Genomic DNA, 21,932 nt, shown 5'->3' with positions numbered 1-21,932 from the left:
TGGCTGAGGGGGGGATTTGACAGAGATCTACAAAATACTGAGTGGTGTAGAACAGGTAAAAGTGGATTGATTTTTTACTCTCTCTCAAAAAGTACAAACACTAGGAGACACTCAACGAAGTTACACGGTAATGCTTTCAAAACAAATACGAGGAAACATTTCTTTCACTCAATGAATAGTTAAGCTCTGGAACTCGTTATCAGAGGATGTGGTATCAGCAGTTAGCATATCTAGGTTTAAAAGGGTTTAGACAAGTTCCTGGAGGAAAAGTCCACAGTCTGCTACTGATACACACCTATGGGGAAGCTACTGTTTGCTCTGGGATTGGTAGCATGGAATCTTGCTACTATCTGGGATTCTTCTAGGTACTTGTGACCTGGATTGGCCACTAATGGAAAAAGAATATTGGCTTGATGGATCATTGGTCTAACCCAGTATGGCTATTCAAGGTTCGGAAACTCAAGTAGAAGGGTTACAGGTTATCGTGTCATACCATCTTTCAACTGGTTGATTCAATTACCTGATGTAAGACAGCCTTAATTTCACCCCCTACTTCAAAATACACACATTTCTCTCTATCCACCAATCCACCCAGCCACAATGCCACCTAAGCCTTATTTTTAGGCTACTGACTTGGATGGTTTTGGATTCTCTTTCTAATTTTTGACAAAAAAAAGGTTATCAATAGAAATCAAACAAAATAAAACATGGAAAAGAAAATAAGATGATACCTTTTTTTTATTGGACATAACTTAATACATTTCTTGATTAGCTTTCAAAGGTTGCCCTTCTTCGTCAAAAAAGAAATGCAGAGGGACAAAATCTTTTTCCCAGACTGAGTCTAGAAAGAGTTCCCCTGCTTAATGCGTAGAGAAAGGCCAACAGCAAAATACATGTTCTTGCACAGGAAACTTGAGTCTTGCATGAACTCAGCACACCAGAGCCTCAGGTTACAAATGTATTGCCCCTCCTTAAATAGCTGGCATCAATTTTATCCAATTAATCCTGGTCCAACTCCCCCGAACAATATGCATGTGCCAATGAAAGGTGAGAAAAATGGCAAGGAGGTGTATTATTGCTGTTAATCACCAGTAAATGGCTTGCAAATGAAAATGTATTCTCAAAGGAGCTGAAATTATCTATTCTCCTGTTGGTCTCTGCTCCCATATGCTGCAAACACTATACTTGTTACATTCAACTAATTGTTACTAGAGCTGAAACTGATGCTCCCAGTAGGCTGTACTGCTATATTTAAGATGCAGTCCGCTGCCTACCACTGGCTGCATCAGTTACACCTGGATGTAATCCCACTGACCAGACACTGCTTGAATATTCACAGAGCTATCTGCTGGTGTTCTAAATGCAGCTTTTGATGCAGAGTATTAGCTGTCAGCAGATAAGGACCAGTTGGTCTAGAAAGTCTGCTCATGTACATCTAATGTGCTGTCATAGATCCCACTCAGCTTCTAAACCATATATTCATCATTATCTTGCTGTTAAAAGTCTCTACGTTTGTCATGGCAGGCTTGAATTCTGCAATTTCTGCAAAACCTTAGGGTTTCTTTAAAAAACCAGGTAGTATAATGTGCTTTCAGTGAGGAGAAGGTGGGATGCATGGCTGTTAGTAAATTATGAGATCAATAAAGTGCTTACCGCAATCCCATTGGAACCCAGTTATATTGGTACAAGTAACTACTTACTTAAATCCAGCCTTAATTGTCCAGGGTGAGATTACATAATATCTCACACCCTCTCTTTTGGACATCTCATCAGAAGGTTTACCATTCGCCCCCAGAAAGTCCTGGAGAATCTATAGCACAGATGAGCGATGGCCTTTCTCTCACTTCCACAAGTGTATGGCCTGTATAGCTAAAGCATTTTTCTTCAAACTTTTGAATCCCATTTATTTTTTAGTTACATTTGTACCCCGCGCTTTCCCACTCATGGCAGGCTCAATGCGGCTTACTTGGGGCAATGGAGGGTTAAGTGACTTGCCCAGAGTCACAAGGAGCTGCCTGTGCCTGAAGTGGGAATCTAACTCAGTTCCTCAGGACCAAAGTCCACCACTCTAACCACTAGGCCACTCCTCCACTGTTGCTACTATTTGAGATTCTACATGGAATGTTGCTATTCCACTAGCAACATTCCATGTAGAAGTCGGCCCTTGCAGATCACCAATGTGGCCGCGCAGGCTTCTGCTTCTGTGAGCCTGACGTCCTGCACGTCAGACTCACAGAAACAGAAGCCTGCGCAGCCTTCTACATGGAATGTTGCTAGTGGAATAGCAACATTCCATGTAGAATCTCCAATAGTAGCAACATTCCATGTAGAATCTCCAACAGTATCTATTTATTTTTGTTACATTTGTACCCTGCGCTTTCCCACTCATGGCAGGCTCAATGCGGCTTACATGGGGCAATGGAGGGTTAAGTGACTTGCCCAGAGTCACAAGGAGCTGCCTGTGCCTGAAGTGGGAATCAAACTCAGTTCTTCAGTTCCCCAGGACCAAAGCCAACCACCCTAACCACTAGGCCACTCCTCCACTGTTGCTACTATTTGAGATTCTACATGGAATGTTGCTATTCCACTAGCAACATTCCATGTAGAAGTCGGCCCTTGCAGATCACCAATGTGGCCGCGCAGGCTTCTGCTTCTGTGAGTCTGACATCAGACTCACAGAAACAGAAGCCTGCGCAGCCTTCTACATGGAATGTTGCTAGTGGAATAGCAACATTCCATGTAGAATCTCCAATAGTAACAACATTCCATGTAGAATCTTCAATAGTATCTATTTTATTTTTGTTACATTTGTACCCTGCGCTTTCCCACTCATGGCAGGCTCAATGCGGCTTACATGGGGCAATGGAAGGTTAAGTGACTTGCCCAGAGTCACAAGGAGCTGCCTGTGCCTGAAGTGGGAATCAAACTCAGTTCCTCAGTTCCCCAGGACCAAAGTCCACCACCCTAGCCACTAGGCCACTCCTAGTTGTGTTAGTTTGATCATTTTTTTGTATATATATATATATCTCTAAACCCGGTTTTTGAAGCACTGGTTTCCTCTGGGTTGTTTTTTCCGGAGTTTTTACACTGCTGTTTTTCTGGGGGTAGATGAGATGTCCAAAAGAGGGTGTTTGATATTATGTAACCTCACCCTGGACGATTAAGGCTAGATTTTCTTAAGTAGTTACTTGTAGCAATATAACTGGGTTTCAATGGGATTGCGGTAAACACTTTATTGATCTCATTAGTACACTAGTGTTTTACCTTCCATATTTTTTTGAATTCGTTAGTAGATGTCATTGTTTTTGACACCTAAAAACTCAGCTGAAAGTCTTTGTGCCCAACCTTCTCACTAAAAATGTATTGCTGATGTTCCTATAAAACTTATCCTTTCATTTCACGTGACAACCCTTGTCCATAAGTATCCGATTCTACCTACTTGAACCATACTGACGGCTGCTATGTTTCATCTCTCCCCTTTCCCTCTTCTTCTCCAGAATACATCTCTGGCTCCTTAAGTCTCCCCTGTAACCACTAAGCTGATAGTAGACGTCTCCCTCTGTCACCTCCTACTCAACTAAAAAAAGCCACATAAATCACTCTTCAGAGACTGTAAATGTTAAAAATGGCCGTTATAAGACTTCTTTTGATCAAATTCTATATAGCACATCAAAAGATAGGCGCCAGTTAGTTGTCCATCTTTTGGCACTCAAATGCAAGTTATGGGGTGAAACAGCAGTCAGATGCTTTAATCAATTTCGGCACTGCTGTAACTTCGGCCCTTAAGTGTTCAAGCTCATATCGGTAAAGAGGGGTTTATATGGGAGGGGCATGGGTGGGCTTGTTTAGATATGATTTAGAAGCTTCGTCATTTTGTTTTATATTTCATATTTATTTATTAGGTACATTTATACCCCGCATTATCCCACAAGAGCGGGCTCAATGCGGCTTATAAATTTACAAACAGGTACAATGCAGTGAAGGAACGGATGCAATAAAGTCAAAGGGAGGGGAATGAGCATGTGGATAAGATGGGGGATGAGGGAGACTAGGCTTTAGTATTGGCAGCGGGGTAGGCATTCTTGAATAACAATGTCTTCAAGGATGACTTGAAGAGCTGGTGGTTCTCAGTCTCTTTCAGCTGCCATGGGAGAACATTCCAGGATTTCATACTAATGTATGAGGAGGTTGACGCAATAAGTAATTTATATTTAACATTCCTGCAACTAGGGTAGTGTAAATTGAGGTAGGAGTGAGCCGCCAAAGTAGCATTTCTATGTTGTAAACCGCTTAGAGCACTGAAGATTAGGTGGTATGTCGAGTGTTAATCATAACTATTTGAGAACACGATTGAATACCGTTAGGCCCACCCCCCATTTATACGGCTGTAGAGCGAGTGTAAGTGGTGGTGTCAAAAGTTAGATGCCTAATTGCTGACTTACACTAGTCTTCTATGATGCAATAGGGGTATCCTTTTACTAAAGACTTGCCACGTGGAAACCCGGAATTACCGCCGGCCCACCACGCTCGAGTGCGCCCCATTTCCAGTACTGCGGAAAATTATTCCGTAATTCTTAGCATGGCAGTAATTGCTGCCTGGTTCCCATCGGGTTACTGCAGGAGCCCTTACTGCCACCTCAATGGGTGGTGGTTTAGTGCTCCCCCCCCCCCATGGCCTCACGATAATAATAATAATCTTACCACAAGGCCGTGTCTTATTTAGCTTTTTCCCTGCAGCGGTAAAAAAGGCCCGGCGAGCGGCAAAAACAGCCCCTGCCACTTCCTCAGGGCCCTTTTTACCGCAGCTTGTTAAAAGGACCTCTAGGTGCACAAATTTGCAGATTAGCACCGAGATTTTCTGGCCCCCCTAAAATAGAACTTGTATGAGGCAGTATATAACATTGTGCAGTGCTCTGCGAAGTTTGAACATTGCACTAAATTGAAATCCACACTGATGACATCCTCTCTCCAGGGTCCACTTTGAGACCCATAATACAGAAAGGCTTGAGCCATTCTGGCTGTTACTCTGAGCTTTACTAGGCACACCTGAGTTTTAGAAGTGATTCATTTGCTCAGGTGCGCCTAATTAAGCTGGCAGTAGAAGTAAAAAAAAACTCCCAAGTGTTATTCAATGAAAGTCTTAAAATATTCCCCGCCTGATTCTACCTAGTCCCTTGTGCCTAATATCCACAAAATTATCCATTGTGGTTAAGAATGGCAGATTACAAATCCTTAAATTGAATTAAAAGCAACTTTCTTAGCAGCAATAACATGGCAGAGGTACTGTGACAAATGAAATCAAACCAGAAAGAACAGCGTTATGAACCTTTTTGGGTTGGACTATATCCAAGGAAGGTGGTATAAGAATACAACCCTAACACAACATTCCTTCTCTCACTTAAGGGCACAAATAAAAGATATTCTATTACTGTACAGGTCCAGCTTACTATTCCTACTGCTCTAACGTGAAGAGTGGAAACTAGAAGGTCTACCGCACTGATTTGTTACCGATAAGTTATGGAAAATGCTCTCCACGCTGCAGGGTGGTAAGGCTAAAACCTTTATTTAATGGGCAGCTGTGAACTCACTTTTGTTTATGAGATAATGAAATATTAAGCCGAGGCTCTCTGCCATAGTGACACAGCAGTAGGCAGAGAAAGACAGCCGTCCTTACCACTGCAGGTGCCACACTTCCATAATTTAATTATTCCATTGTTGTGCTCAGATCTGTTAATTGTATTTGGCTCAAACACTACACTCCCTGGACACGAACACGTTTTTCAATTCGGCATCTCCCTCATCAATTGTGTTTTAACCTTTCCTGCTGCTTACAGTTGCCCAGCATTCACTCCTCTTTCACTGTCAGGACAAAACAAAAAAAAAAAAAGGAAAAAATTGGACTGTAATAAATTTTGCTAATTAAAACATGAGCGCTATACACAGATACCAGCAAGCTAGAGCTGGTATGACTATATTCAAGAGAATCTCTCTCCTTCTGTGGCCATGGTAAGAAAAGATCTATATTTTCATTAAATTAAAAAGAAAAAAAATAATAAAAGCTTCTGTAAATGCATACCAGTTCAAGCATATACATGGAAAAAAAAGTGCTAACACCACAGAAGTAGTCATAAAAAGTCTGTTTGCTCGGCAATACGTGCTCTTTTGTCAGGCTGAAAAAGTTACACCATAACTGTCCCGTTTGGTGGATTCATTTCCTCTGTGCAATTCCAACAAAAGAAAATACCGTATTTTTCGGACTATAAGACGCACTTCCCCCCCCCCCCAAATTTGGGAGGAAAATGGGGGGTGCGTCTTATAGTCCGAATGTAGTTTTAAAAGCTCCGTAATTCCATTTTGCAAGGTCCCTCCCTCGCTTCGTTTTGCAAGGTCCCCCCTCCCTCCCTCGCTCCGTTTTGCAAGGTTCCCCCCTCCCTCGGTTTTGTAAGGTTCCCCCTCCCTCCCTCGCTCCGTTTTGCAAGGTCCCCCCTCGCTCTCTCCAAATTTTAAAAGTTTTACCTGGTTGTGGTTGCGGCAGCAGCAGCAAAAAGATGCACGCTGGGCGCGTCAGTCTTCCGTTCTGACGTCTCTCTCAGCTCTGGTCCCGCCCCCAGAGAGAGAGACGTCAGAACGGAAGACTGACGCGCCCAGCGTGCATGCTTTTTGCTGCCCCGACCACGACCAGGTAAAACTTTTAAAATTTGGAGAGAGCGAGGGGGGACCTTGCAAAACGGAGCGAGGGAGGGAGGGGGAACCTTGCAAAACCGAGGGAGGGGGGAACCTTGCAAAACGGAGCAAGGGAGGGACCTTGCAAAATGGAATTACGGAGCGAGGGAGGGACGGGGGGGGGGGGCCCTGGAAAACGGAGAGATCAGGGGCCCTGCATTCGGACAAGACGCACCGAACCATAAAACGCACCTAGGCTTTTGAGGAGGGAAAAAGTGCGTATTATAGTCCGAAAAATTTTTTTTTCCTATTTCCCTCCTCTAAAACCTAGGTGCTTCTTATGGTCCGGTGCGTCTTATAGTCCGAAAAATACGGTACATTAAAAAACAAACTGTCCTATTGTGTGCTTTACACTGAGAATATTTTTCAAAGTGTCCATAATAGACAAAATGCACAGATACTCTTCAGCTCAGATTCTGCACTAGTTTCCACAGAGAAAGTACACGTATACCTTTTCTTTGAAACTTGACATTACCACCAACTACCCAGCTCCAGGAGGACAACTTTTTGGCCAGTCCTCGTTTTAAACTCACATCCAAAAGCAGTATTTTATTTATTTATTTTTGTTACATTTGTACCCCGGGCTTTCCCACTCATGGCAGGCTCAATGCGGCTTACATGGGGCAATGGAGGGTTAAGTGACTCGCCCAGACACAAGGAGCTGCCTGTGCCTGAAGTGGGAATCCAACTCAGTTCCTCAGGACCAGAGTCCACCACCCTAGCCACTAGGCCACTCCTCCACTGTTGCTACTATTTGAGATTCTACATGGAATGTTGCTATTCCACTAGCAACATTCCATGTAGAAGTCGGCCCTTGCAGATCACCAATGTGGCCGCGCAGGCTTCTACTTCTGTGAGTCTGACATCCTGCACCAGCCACAGGCCTAGTATTTTGTGCAGGTCCTTAGATCTATGGCAGGACGTCAGACTCACAGAAAGAGAAGCCTGCACAGCCTTCTACATGGAATGTTGCTAGTGGAATAGCAACATTCCATGTAGAATCTCCAATAGTAGCAACATTCCACTGTAGAATCTCCAATAGTATCTATTTTATTTTTGTTACATTTGTACCCTATGCTTTCCCACTCATGGCAGGCTCAATGCGGCAATGGAGGGTTAAGTGACTTGCCCAGAGTCACAAGGAGCTGCCTGTGCCTGAAGTGGGAATCAAACTCAGTTCCCCAGGACCAAAGTCCACCACCCCAACCACTAGGCCACTCCTCCAGTCCAGTATGTATTTGTAGTCCTTTAGTCTATCCACTGAAATCAGTGCTGGAGGTCTCAAAATGCATTAGGATATGGCTGTCAGAAATGCAGGACTGACCTAAAATCTTCTTCCTGTAAATGGGTAAACTGGAAGCTTTGTATTCATGGACGTGTGCTTCTCCTCCTTCTGCAGGCTCTTTTTTCATGAGAAATACCTCTAGTTGAGAATGCAATCTGTGAATATGCTATTTTTCTCTCCTGACCTAAACACAACTCAAGAAATGTCTCTTCTTAAATGTAGCTAAAAGTGTGTGGTATGGAAACCACATTCCAGAAACGGGAAGGTGGTAGAACTAGAGGACATGAATTGAGGTTGAAGGGGATCGACTTAGAAATAATGTCAGGAAGTATTTTTTTCACCGAGAGGGTGGTGGATACTTGGAATACTCTCCAGAGGCAGGTGGAGATGAAAACCGTAACGGAATTCAAAAATACGTGGGATAAACATGCAGGAATCCTGTTTAGAAGAAATTAATCCAACGAAACCTAGCGGAAACTAGGTGGCAACACTGGTACATGGGAAGCAAAGCCAGTGCTAAGCGGACTTCTATGTACTGTGCCCTGTTTCTGGCCTGGCTAGGGAGCTTTTCAAGGGCTTCAATGACATCTTCAGAAGTCTTAGAACAAGGACAGTGCCGGGCACACCTCTACAGTCTATGCTCTAAAAATAGCCCAAGCAAATCAAGATCAGGTATGCAAATGTTGTATCACCTAATACCTTTTATGTAATGAGTTTATCTACTCAGGCAGACTAGATGGACCATACAGGTCTTTATCTGCCATCATCTACTATGTTACTATTTTATTTACAGCTGGAGTTAATGTGCGCCAAAACTATCGACGTGTGTCATGGGTACTGAAGTCCCATCGGAGGAGTAGCTGCCTAATGGGTAAGTACAATGGCTTGAGAACCAGGGGAACAGAGTTCAAATCCCACTGCAGCTCCTTGTGACACTGGGCAAGTCACTTAACCCTCCACTGCTTCAGGTACAAAACAAGTACCCGTATGTAATATGTAAACTGCTTTGATCGTAAACCACAGAAAGGTGGTATATCAAAACCCATTACCCTTCCCCACCCACTACACAAAACAGAAGTTATGGTAAAATACAGGTTAATGGTATTAGCACATTTTAGTAACCCTAATTGTTAAAATACACAATTTTTAGACAACTAACTTACATGTGTAGATCAATATCTACCTTCAGAAATGGCTCTGTAAATTTTCTCTCAACAACATTGCGTGTGGTGGATGACCTACAAAGGTTAAAGATATTCACTACTACGATGGCTACACAGATCTACTTACACATTTACAATACACAGGATCACCGGAGCTTTCCAATAGGACAGAAGTGCTTCTAGAGTAAGGCATTACAGCCTGGACCTAAATTTGACTTTGCACTATCCATATAGACATACATTCAGGAAATGAAAACATACCAGCCATCAAAGCAGCTGCTATCAATCAAACCAATGTTCCATCACAGAGCAAACCAGTCACCTCAGACAGCTAAACTGCCCAAGAAAACAATTTCATTATTTCTTGAAAAATGATCCATTAATGATAGGATAATATAAGAAGGGAAACATGCCTTCAACACCTGCAAGTTAAATTGAACATACTTCAGGGGGAATTAAGCAATTTAATGCAAAGGTGTCATTTTCCTTCTGTTTCTTGAAAGTTAAATTGCTCAGATGTTCTTCTGTGTTGGAACTGCTTATTTCAGACCCTGGGATATTTTCACAAACCACAAAGACTGCCTTGTTTCTTAACTGTTCCCACTACCCATTTTACTGTTTTGTAGCAAAACTTGGCCTGGCTTTTCTATACATAATGGAAGATAAGTACTGTTTGAAAGGGTTGACACTTGAGTGATTCTCTAAGACTAAACTGAAAAAAGTATTTATCTACTCAATGCATAATCAAACTAAAAAATTTGTTGCCAGAAGAAGGCGTTTGGGTTTAGACACGTTCCTGGGGAAAAAATGCACATAATTATTAGCCAGACAGATTTGCGGATAACTACCACTTAAGCCTAGAATGGATCTATGCTTTGGAACTCTTACGTACTTCCCGATAACTTGGATTAGCTGCTGTTATAGACAGGATGGTAGGCTTGGTGGTTCTTTGGTCCGAACAAGCATTTTATTTATTTTCAGTATTTAGCCTACGCCTTCCAGTGGTAGTTCAGCTTGAGTTACATTCAGGTACAACAGGTATTATTTCCCTGTCCTCAGAGAACTTAACAATCAGTTTGTAGCTGAGGCATAGTAAGCCTTAAGTATCAATTTCGCAATACTATTCATGACATTGAAGCACACATAGGCATGCTCACATACACAGCTATTAACAATACAATGCAAATTATTCGTACTATTGATTCCAACACATCACAAAGAATTCTCGTCAAAGCACAAGACACTGTAAAAATCAATCCAAGTGACAAGAACTATACTCTTATTACATCACTCTGATATTAGCTCGCTTGTTAGCTGAAAGTAGGCCACTAGCCTCATCATGCTGGACCACCTGCTATCATTGGGGGAGCCAGAGCAAGCATTCTGAGTACCATAAAGGAGTTTTGCTGTAACAGCTAGATATAAATACAGTAATAGACAGCTAGCTATTGGTAGTACAAGTAGACAATAAAGAAAAGAATGTTCCCTCTGGTTCAGGGCTTGCATGTTCATCACCTCAAGATTAGAGTAATTTGCCTTTATACGGATGTCACAAAGTGGTCCCAAATCCCAGAACTGTTTTTCAATATGTTTTGATGAATTTTACTTCCTGTCTGGTCACCACGGTCATGTCCTGGTCACAGCTTCCCCTCTCTTGCCCTCTGCAATATGAGCAGGGAGAAGCCAAGACCATTTAATGCTAAATAAATTGGAAACTCGCAGGAATAAAATGTAAACTGCAAGTAAAATTCTTATGGCATTTTAGGGAGAACTCATAGCTCCTTGTCTGACTTGCGTGTTCCTTCAGTCTAGGGTGTGAAATGGCTGAAATGCTTTCTGCATTTCAGCAGGAGACATTGATGCATTTTCTTCCGCCATGCTAGTCGGGTTCCTAACCAACACGCACCTGGAGCCATCTAATTCCAGCACAGGGCACAAGTATAAGGGAGAAAGCACATTTTTTAAATTTTGTATTGACTTCCTGCAACTTTGCAGCTAACAACACAGCGTCATCAGATTGTTGCACCTCAAGGTATAAGAAATGTTGATAAATGCTTGTGGAAAGAAGAGGCCTGCGAGACCAAACAATCCAGAAAGCGATGGCACATCATAAAAGATGCTTGTTCAATGGGCCTAGAAATGGAATTGCAAAGTTATGATTTACCTATGGCAAAACAATAATACAATCATCGGAAGCCTTATTAGCACACTACCAACAAGATGAATACGGATATGTCTACACCATTGTACTATTACTATGATCACAGTAACATATGAACTTTATAAGGTAATAAAGTGCTCTTTTACTATTCTGCCATACTTACCTCATTAAAAATGCTACAAGAACAAAATAGAATTCGCCATGAACTACCACAAACTTCAGAGAGTACCGTGTTTCCCCGAAAATAAGACACTGTCTTATATTAATTTTTGCCCCCAAAAATGCGCTAGGTCTTATTTTCAGGGGCTGTCTTATTTTTTGGGAAACATTGGGGTTGGATCGTGGTTGGCCTGCCCACCCTCCGTCGCTCCCGGAACTAACCTTAAACACCTCCTTTCACCTTCGCAGCAAGCAGCAGCAGGGCAGGCCACTCCTTCCTTCCGTGTCCCGCCCTCGCCTGACGTAACATCCGCAAGGGCGGGGCACGGAAGGAAGGAGAGGTCTGCCCTGCTGCTGCTTGCTGGGAAAGTGAAAGGAGGCGTTTAAGGTTAGTTCTGGGAACGATGGAGGGGTGGGTGGAGGGGGCCCCGGTGACCTCGGGTGGGGGGGGGGCGTCCCGGGGGCGGCCATGTCCGGCTCTCGGCGGCCCTGCTTTCAAACAAAAATTTGCTAGGTCTTACTTTCGGGGGAGGCCTTATATCTACCAATTCAGGAAAACCTCTACTAGGTCTTATTTTCGGGGAAACAGGGTAAGTGCCTGTTCAGCACCACGGACAGCTCTTTTTTCAAAAGACACAGCACTGAGGAATTGTTGGTACATATGGAGCTGTAATGAAACTCACTGGAAAAAGCGGCGGTTTTGTAGCAATCTCTGTCTTCCAATTAGGCAAAGTTTGGAGAATTTTCATCAAGAACTTAGCCAGTTAAAGTTTTATGCAACTTCATCAAAAAAAAAATCAACCAAAGTTACAAAGTCATTCTTTTTGCTCAGTGACTGTTTAAAAATTGATTCCAATTATGTAAATTTCCTCATATGTACTGATTGTTGACATCCTGAAAAACAGACTAGCTGCAATAGGGTAGACACTCCTGATGGTGTGAACAACATGAGGATGAATGAAGACCTTGAGAAATGGTCCAGAATTTGGCAGCTAAGATTTCATGCTAAAAAATTCAGGGTCATGCATTTGATCTACAAAAACCCGAGGGAACAGTACAGATTAGGGGGTGAAGAACTTTTTATGCATGAAAGAGGAGTGAGACTTGGGGTTATATGGGGTGACTTTAAGAGGGCCAAACAGGTACAAAAGGCATCGGCGAAAGCTAGAAAGATGCTTGGGTGCATAGGGAGAGGAATGGCCAGTAGGAAAAAAGGAGGTGATGATGCCCCTGTATAAGACTCTGGCGAGACCTCATTTAGAATATTTTGCACAATTCTTGGAGATCATGCCTTCAAAAAGATATAAACAGGATGAAGTTGGTTCAGAAGGTGGCTACAAAAATGGCACGTCATCTTTGTCGTAAAGCATATGGGGCCACACTTACGGCATAAATGCACAGGAGGCAAGTCTCTTTCAATTGAAAAGAAGCTCTGGAATGAGGGGGTTTAGGTTGAGAGTGAAAGGGGCACATTTTTTCACTGATGCCAAAAAAAAAAAAAGACAAGAAAAGAATGGCCCATGTGTGGAGTCACTGAAAGGGATGTTACTCGTGTGGTACAACATTAGAAACGCTCAGTTAAATATCCATGGAAGTCTTTGCAAGAAGCGCTACAAAAGATGCATATAAGAAGTAAACCAGAATAAAACTGAATGGGCCCGATATTCAAAACGATTTAGCCAGCTGCTGACCGGTTAAATCGCTTGGTTCAGACTAGCTGCTAATATTCGGTGGAACTTAACCAGCTAAGTGCAACTGAATATTGTTGTTAGCACTGAACACAAAACTGGCTATGTTGGGGGGAGGAGACATTCTAGGGGCAAAGTCTTCACTTGGCCACTTAAGTGCTGATATTCAGCCTTTAAGCAGCCAGGTTTACTGCATAAAGATCTGTCCTATCTTTATGCGCTAACACATGGCTACTTAAGTGTTGAATATCAGACTTAAGTGACTATCCTGCTTATAATCGAACGAGAAAAACGCCCAAGTTCCGACCTAAATCGGGAGATGGGCGTTTTTCTCACAAAAACAAATAAAGCGGTATAATCGAAAGCCGAACTTTGGACGCTTTCAACTGCACTCCGTCGCGGATGCGGACAAAGTTGACGGGGGCGTGTCGGAGGCGTGGTGAAGGCGGAACTGGGGCGTGGTTATCACCCGAACAGAGATGGGCGCCTTTCGCCGATAATGGATGCGTTTGTAGCTAGAATTTAGGGCACTTTTCCTGGACCCTGTTTTTCCACGAATAAGGCCCCCAAAAGTGCCCTAAATGACCAGATGACCCCCAGAGGGAGTCGGGGATGACCTCCCCTGACTCCCCCAGTGGTCACTAACCCCCTCCCACCACAAAAAAATGATGTTTCACAACTTTTTACTTTCACCCTCAAATGTCATACCCTCCTCCCAAGCAGCAGTATGCAGGTCCCTGGAGCAGTTGTTAGGGGGTGCAGTGGACGTCAGGCAGGTGGACCCAGGCCCATCCCCCCCCTACCTGTTACAATTGTGCTGCTTAATGCTTAGTCGTCCAACCCCCCCAAACCCACTGTACCCACATGTAGGTGCCCCCCTTCACCTCTTAGGGCTATAGTAATGGTGTAGACTTGTGGGCAGTGGGTTTTGAGGGGGATTTGGGGGGCTCAACACCCAAGGGAAGGGTGCTATGCACCTGGGAGCTCTTTGACCTTTTTTTTTGTTTTTGTAAAAGTGCCCCCTAGGGTGCCCGGTTGGTGTCCTGGCATGTGAGGGGGACCAGTGCACTATGAATCCTGGCCCCTCCCACGAACAAATGCCTTGGAGTTATTCGTTTTTGAGCTGGGCGATTTCATTTTCCATTATCGGTGAAAAGCAAAAACGCCCAGCTCACACCTTGGCGAATAAAACATGGGCGTCTATTTTTTTTGGAACATACGGTTCACTCCGCCCCTTCACGGACCCGTTCTCGGAGATAAACGCCCATGGAGATAGGCGTTTCTGTTCGATTATGCCCCTCTATGTGTTAGTCAGCTTAAAAATAACTGGATATTCAAAACCGAAGCCCGCACAAGTCACAGCTTTGAATATCTGGTAATAACGCTGTTAGTGGTAAGCAAAATGCTCAACAACGATGACTGAATATTGACCCCATTATGTCTAGTTTGTCAGCTTGTTGGCAAATTTGTTGTTTTGTTTTAAAATAATGTACTGGGCCAAGCCCTCTGGATTGACTCATATGGGTAGAACAGGACAAGAGAGATTATTGGAACTGGTCAGAAGGCAGATTAACTGCCGGCACTGGGATAGGGGAGAGACTAGTAGGGCTGAGCTATGAGGAAGAGAGACTGATGGGACTGGGCTGAGGGAGCATAATTGGGGATTTGGTTTGGGGGAAGAGGAAGATGATGGGGATAGATCAGGGAGGGGAGGGGAGAAAGAGAGAGAGGCCAGTAGGACTAAGGCTGGTCCACCCATTAGGCAAGATTAGGTGGCTGCTTAGGTTGAGAGCTTCTCAGGGTTGAGCTGCAAGGACTGTAGGAGAAACTGAGCTATGCACAGGGCTTTGGATTCAGCTAGTGCAACCAGTATATGTCCAGTGACTGGGGGTGGGGGGGGGGGGGGGGGAGATTTACTGAGAAAGGGTAGGAATGTAAGAAGAATGAGGGAGATATGAAGGTGCTGCTGCTGCGGGTTGAGAAAGGCAGTAGCAAATGCAAGAACTTTACGTAAGTGGGCAGAGATGGTTGGCGGGGAGAAAGAGTGAGCACATGAACAGAAGCAGCAGCACAGCACCAACGGAGTATGTGCATGTGTGTATGTTCATGCATGTCCACAAGCGTGGTCTGAAGAATGAGTCGCAATCACGTTTATGTCTGAAGAGTGAGTGTGCATGCATGTGCGTGAGTGTGTGTGAACTGAAGTGCACGAGAGGAATAAGTGTGTGTATGTTTCTGTGTCTCTGTTGCAGATAGAGCTTCCCTTCAAAAATTTGAGCTGGAGTGGAGAAGCCCACTGGTACAAACAAACGTGTGCACACTAAGTGAAGGAAACTTTTCAGCCCATAGAATTTTACCCAGCTAATTTTTAAGTTACCTGGGCAAAGTCCTTTGTCCTAATGCTGCCTCTCCACTCTGTCCACATCCTTTGAAAGCACCAAAGAAAGCTAAATATTATCTTATTTGCTTCTTTCATTTGTGAAGATTTTTTGTTTTTTTTTAATTCATAAACCTTTGTAAATTTATACCTCAGACACGTCGCCCGTAAATCTCTTTGAGGCACTCCACCCTTGGCATCCCTTGTCCAGCTTCCCTGGCTCTTAAGCCCACTGCTCCAAAACAGGCAAGTTGCTCAGTTCTAGAAGGGAGACTTTTTTGGCCAGTCTGGTTGTTGAACTTATATCCCAATTCAGTCTGCTTCTCCCCATTGAAATCAGTGCTGCGGGTCACATAATACACTAGGATAGTGTTGTCAGACATCTAGGACTGGCCTAAAACCTCCCTCTGGAATCTGCCTCCTGGAACTTGGCAGCTCTCCAGCTCTAACCATTACGCCTACTCCTCCATTTAATGCATGTGTTCACCTAGTCCTCGTGTGCTCTCACAAGCTATTACTGCCACCATGTCCACACAGCTAGACTCTGCATTTTCCCCTGCTGCTTCTGGAGAGATGAAATATGGGGAAAGAGACCACGAATAAAGATGGTAAAGGGAGGTGGGCAGGGAAAATGAATTTAGATTGGAGGAAAGGTAGCAAATATGAGAAAAGTAAATGGGGGGGGGGGCTCTATGGTAGGGAGGGACCCACAAATTTATGTTAGTAACCAGGGCATATAAGTACATAAGTATTGCCATACTGGGAAAGACCAAAGGTCCATCGAGCCCAACAGTGGCCAATCCAGGTCCATCGGACCTGATAAAAGCTTTGCTCTCCATCCCAAATCACTGACTTAAATGCATCAGTACACAAAAGTCTGCATAGATTTCCTGACAAGGGTGCGGGGGGGGGGGGGGTATAATTGTATACACTATTTGCAAGCATAATATAGAAAGAACTCTCTCTCCCCTTTTTCCTTGGCTCTTGGATCCTCCTTACCAAATCAATACCTTTACTTCCCCTTTCTCACTCCAAATATGCAAGGCTGACCCCTAGAGGTAGTACCGCAAGACCGCTTGACTTTGTGGCTGCCATTTTGCACCTGGAGACCGAATGGGCAGAAGCCACAAGAGGTTTTCTCTCATCCTCCCACCAAGGCCTACAGAGGCATGTAGGGGTGGGGTGGGGTGGGGTGGGGGGGGGGGCGGGAGGGCAGGGATTCAGAAGAAGTGCACCTAACAAAATAATTGATATTCTGCCTGCTGAACTGGGTTTGACAAACTGAGTAGCAGGCTGAATATTGCACCCACCTGGTTGCAATTCCAGGTGCAGTCACAGCTCAGATAGTTAGTGCTGGTATCCACAAAGGTGCCAGCATTGACTTCCTGGGCCTAATTCACTCACAGCAGTCAGCGTAAAAGGGGGAAAAAAAACCCACCGCTGACTGAATATTGACTAGTAGGTGTTTATTTTCTAGCCAATAAGATGCTCTCCAAGGATACAAAAAAAAATGTCATTCATTGGTGTTTTTGTGATACAAGTATCTTTGTCGAATACCTTTCCCAGATGAATCAAATAGATATATTTCCACAACAAAAATACACCGCCAAACAAAAGAAAACCCACAACACTCTTCCTTCCTTAACTCCAATCTTCTTCCTCCCTCCCCCCCTCCCCCCAACAGTCTGCCCATAATTTTCTCCCTACCAATTCCCAGAGTTCCCCATTTATGCTCATTCTGACCTCTTTGGAAACAGCTGTGCAGCAGAACCAGCAGGATAGGGAGGAGGAAGGGAGGGGAGAATGAGAAGTCCTGTGGAGGATACAAGTCAGGCAAGAGCATGGAGAAGAAGGTACTTGGGGAAGTGATGTGTTTCCAGTGTTTATCCATTTTATTTATTTGCATTAGCAGGTTTATCAGTTAAAACCTTAAGTAGAGGAGTGTGGTAACCAGGACACTGTATCAGTGATTTCACAGTGAGAATACTGAAAGGTAACTTTAAAACCATACAAGAACGTAAGACCTTTGAAGTCAGAATGATTGAATATTTTAACACCCAACAGAAAGGACTTGACTTAAGGACCATTATAAACCATAAAGCTGTATGTCTCTGTTGATCACCCCACCCCTCACCTATCCACACCCATCCTGTTAGAATATCAATGATATGCTTTGATGTCCCCATGCATACCTCCGACCCACCCCCATCCTCCCACCCTGTCATAGTAATGCTTGAATGTTTTCACTTAATATACACTGTCAGCTAGCACATTTGCTTATTTCCGATCTGACGAAGAAGGGTAACCTTCGAAAGCTAATCAAGAAATGTATTAAGTTATGTCCAATAAAAAAGGTATCATCTTATTTTCTTTTCCATGTTTTATTTTGTTTGATTTCTATAGATTCTACATGGAATGTTGCTATTCCACTAGCAACATTCCATGTAGAAGTCGGCCCTTGTAGATCACCAATGTGGCCGCGCAGGCTTCTGCTTCTGTGAGTCTGACGCAGGACGTCAGACTCACAGAAAAAGAAGCCTGCGCAGCCTTCTACATGGAATGTTGCTAGTGGAATAGCAACATTCCATGTAGAATCTCCAATAGTAGCAACATTCCATGTAGAATCTCCAATGGTATCTATTTTACTGTCATAGTAATGCTTGAATGTTTTCACTTATATACACTGTCAGCTAGCACATTTGCTTATTTCCGATCTGAGGAAGAAGGGCAACCTTCGAAAGCTAAACAAGAAATGTATTAAGTTATGTCCAATAAAAAAGGTATCATCTTATTTTCTTTTCCATGTTTTATTTTGTTTGATTTCTACTGATCAGTTAAAACCTAAAACTCTAGGTATACCACTCCCAGTTTCTTTTGCTAATGGCATATGGTGTTGACGACGCACAAGGACAAGACCATTAATACAAACTTTCAGTCTAATAATGTGTAAAATATACTACAAAAGAGGTTCTATATTCATAGCTCACTGTTTTACCAGGAAATGATGACCTTTAATAACATGATTTACTACTACTTAACATTTCTAAAGCGCTACTAGGGTTACGCAGCGCTGTACAATTTAACATAGAAGGACAGTCCCTGCTCAAAGAGCTTACAATCTAATAGATAAGAGTGAGACAAATATAGGACAATCAAGCCATTGTGACATCACTGATGAGGTTGGCTCTTAGGCATTGGTGGAATGAGGCATTATGACATCACAATCTCAGCTCTGGTTAAATCACTGCTATATGTAATACTACTACTACTACTTAACATTTCTAAAGCGCTACTAGGGTTACGCAGCGCTGTACAATTTAACACAGAAGGACAGTCCCTGCTCAAAGAGCTTACAATCTAAAAGACGCGTGAGCAGTCAGACCGATAGGGGCAGTCAAATCGGGCAGTCTGGAATTCCTGAAAGGTAAGAGTTAGGTGCCGAACGCAGCATTGAGCAAAGACTTGAAGATGGGCAAGGAGGGGGCTTGGCGTGATCAATAGATGCTAAATAAGACCTTTGCTTACACGTTTAGACCCTTCTGGTACTTTTACATTATATCAGGTCAAAAATATAACTTAAACGAGAACAAAACAAAAAAGAAACCAGTGTCATAACCCAACTCTCTGTTTTCTATTGAGCTGAGATCAGTAGATGAGGACCATCGCTGTCTGCTAGAATTAGCTCTGGAAAACATATCCTGTCTTCTGTTTCCCATTTCAACTCTGCAGCGATAACCACCGGGGATGTAAAGATTTAACCACTAACCTGAGCAGGCAGGACCTAAAGTACACAAAAAATAAGCCAACATGAAAGCATGATGTTCAAACAGTGGTTCACAACTGCAAGAAAAAAAAAGGGGGGGTTCCTTGGGGAGTGGATGACATCTCCCCCTCCCCCGTTCACACATGCAGATACCAGCAGTTTACAGCTGTGAAGTATTTTGGGACTCAACAGACCAACAATGAAGGAAATGCACAGTCAGAAATGATCTTATTATAAATCAGCAATCCCCAGACAGCAATCCAAATTGAAAAAGCAAAAAATGCCTCTGAAAGAGAGTAGTTCCTGGCTCTCTCTAAAGCTATTCTGCTGCTTTTACAAAGCCCCTTATTGAGCCACTGCCCAGTGAACTAATACATTCAACAAACTGTCTCTTATTTATCTGATCCAACCAAAAGGGGCCACGAGCGTGTGACACACATTAAAAAGCACATCACTGGCACCACAACGTGAAGCACCCAAGCACTTTTCTTCAGGAAAGCGTAGAGGAAAGGTCCACTTCCCACCCGATCAAAACAATTAAGCCAAGCAAATTTACAGCAAGTGGAAATATATGCATTCAAAATTGGTACAATCCAGGTCAGGGTGTTGCTAAATCTCTCCACTGTATGGCCGACAGTATTCACCCCCACCCCCCTTCTCTCCTCCCCAAAAATGCATTCTTACCATAAAACTGCAGCTCTAACACATCCGATACCTCGTTAAGCTCTGGCACTAGTATTTAAAGTGAAATCCCTGTTAGAGGGGGAGTGGGATGGGGAGGGTGGAGGGTAAATAAAAAAAAAGCAGGTGCTCTAATCAATCTTGATCAGGCTGCTTTATGGGTATGAAGAAAGCTCAGACACATCGCTTGTGCTATTCCAAAGAAAGGAACAAGCAGCCGCAATTTCTCTTTGCAGACACATAAGGGGAGAAAGTGACAAGGGGGGGGGGGGGGGCTAGGAAGCCACTGGTCTTCAGAAACCATTTACAAAGCCTTCAGCAGCTTCTGCTCAGCAGTGGGAAGTGGAAATGCCTGGGTAGCAGCACCTGTGCGCTTGAAAACCAAAGCCAGGAGCATGCAAAAATCCTCTCTCATCTCCCAACCACCTTCCTCCCAAAAATAAACTTTCCCAAAAGTGATTCTACAGAGAATTAAAAAAAAAAAAAAAAAGCCACCAAGCAAAACAGAAGCGTCCTGGACTTCAGTGGAATGCACCAGCACTGACACAACAAAGAGGGAGTGGGGGGGATGATTTACATTTAAATGATGTGAAGCCTGTCCGAGTGATGACTATATTTCCCGTGTGCTGTCTCTCTTGGTGTGTTGCTCCTAAACTTGGGGAGAGAGAAGGTTGTCCCTGCCTTCAACAGCAGAGAGAAGCCAACTCAGCATTTGGTGGTCGTGACGTCGCGCTGGCAGGATCCGAACCAATCCGGGCTCTTCGGCTCCTGCCAGCTGAGCCATCAATTCTGCCATTATCTCCCCCCAACAGAAAGCACAGGGAGGAGGATGGACCAAAAAGAAGGCAGCTCGGGAGCCAGGAGGGTTTTAAATCACCGCAGCCCACTTCTTTCTCTTTGCCCAGCCCCTGGCCTATCAGCTGCTTCCCTGCGTCTTCCTCAAACGGGAAACGAAAAATAAATCTGGGGGGAAAAAAAAAGACCGCAGAGAAAACTCCGAACAACCCCTCACATCTTTAACAAAAAACACCCCATGAAAGCAAAAGCCCCCTCGGAGAAGCCCTGCTGCAAGCGATCTGGATGCGTTCAGCATTAACCCCTAGAGGGAAAGGAGAGGAGGGGGGAGGGGGTGGATGTGTGTGTTAATCCAGAAGAGCACTGCATCAGGCTTAATGTGGAGCTGGGAACAGTATGCGTCAGCAGTGCATTCCCATTCCGACTGAAGGACAAAAGGATGAGCGCGCAGCCCAGGCGGCTGCCTGCAACACCGCCAATACGGAGCCAGACGGCAGATAGAGAGAGGGACGGTTAAAAGAAAAAGGAAAAATGTGACCGGCCTCCGGGTGCTGCTGGAACTACTGCAGTCAACAACTCTTCTACCTCGAAACCCCCCAAAAAACAGAAGAAGCTACAACTGGCAAAAAAAAAAGCAGCTTTTGCAAAAGCCAGGGCACAGCGTGAGGCTCCCTCTGCATCTTCTCCTCCACTTGATCCTTTTTGCAAAACCAAGGGCTCGTCATTACGTGTGTCTGTGCATCTCTCCCCCCCCCCCCCCCCCCCCCCCCAGCGTACTTTCTACCAGTCCTCCTCCACACATTGCTGCGTCCCCCCCACCTTTTCGAGAAATTGACGAATTATTACTAACTGTGCAAGAGGAAAGGCTGCAGGCAGCCTGCTCCTGCTGCATCTACTAGGTGGAAAGCTAAGCTAGGTCCCCCCCCCCCCCCCCCCCCTTGTTCTAAAGAGTAGAAGCGACTGAAAGAGGAAGGAAGAAATAAAAAAAAGGGGGAAAAATAATCTAAGGACTGCAATGAACAGCCGATAGGGTTTGCAAACAACAAACCCACTTTTTTTTTTTTGCAGCACAGGATACTGGAGTGGGAGAGAAAGAGCAGAAGAAGGAAAGAAAGATTTCAGGAGAAACGGCGGTAG

General features: G+C 44.1%; 1 protein-coding gene across 1 annotated transcript in view; it reads right to left on the bottom strand.

Moving 5' to 3' along the window:
- Nucleotides 1-21,932, bottom strand: part of SND1 (staphylococcal nuclease and tudor domain containing 1) — a 1,412,868-nt gene that overhangs the window by 548,973 nt on the left and 841,963 nt on the right. The window lies entirely within an intron of this gene.

The sequence above is a fragment of the Microcaecilia unicolor genome, chromosome 10 (assembly GCF_901765095.1).
Source record: "Microcaecilia unicolor chromosome 10, aMicUni1.1, whole genome shotgun sequence".
Taxonomy (NCBI): domain Eukaryota; kingdom Metazoa; phylum Chordata; class Amphibia; order Gymnophiona; family Siphonopidae; genus Microcaecilia; species Microcaecilia unicolor.
Note: the sequence above shows the minus strand (reverse complement) of the source record. Positions and strands in the feature narration are given on the sequence as shown.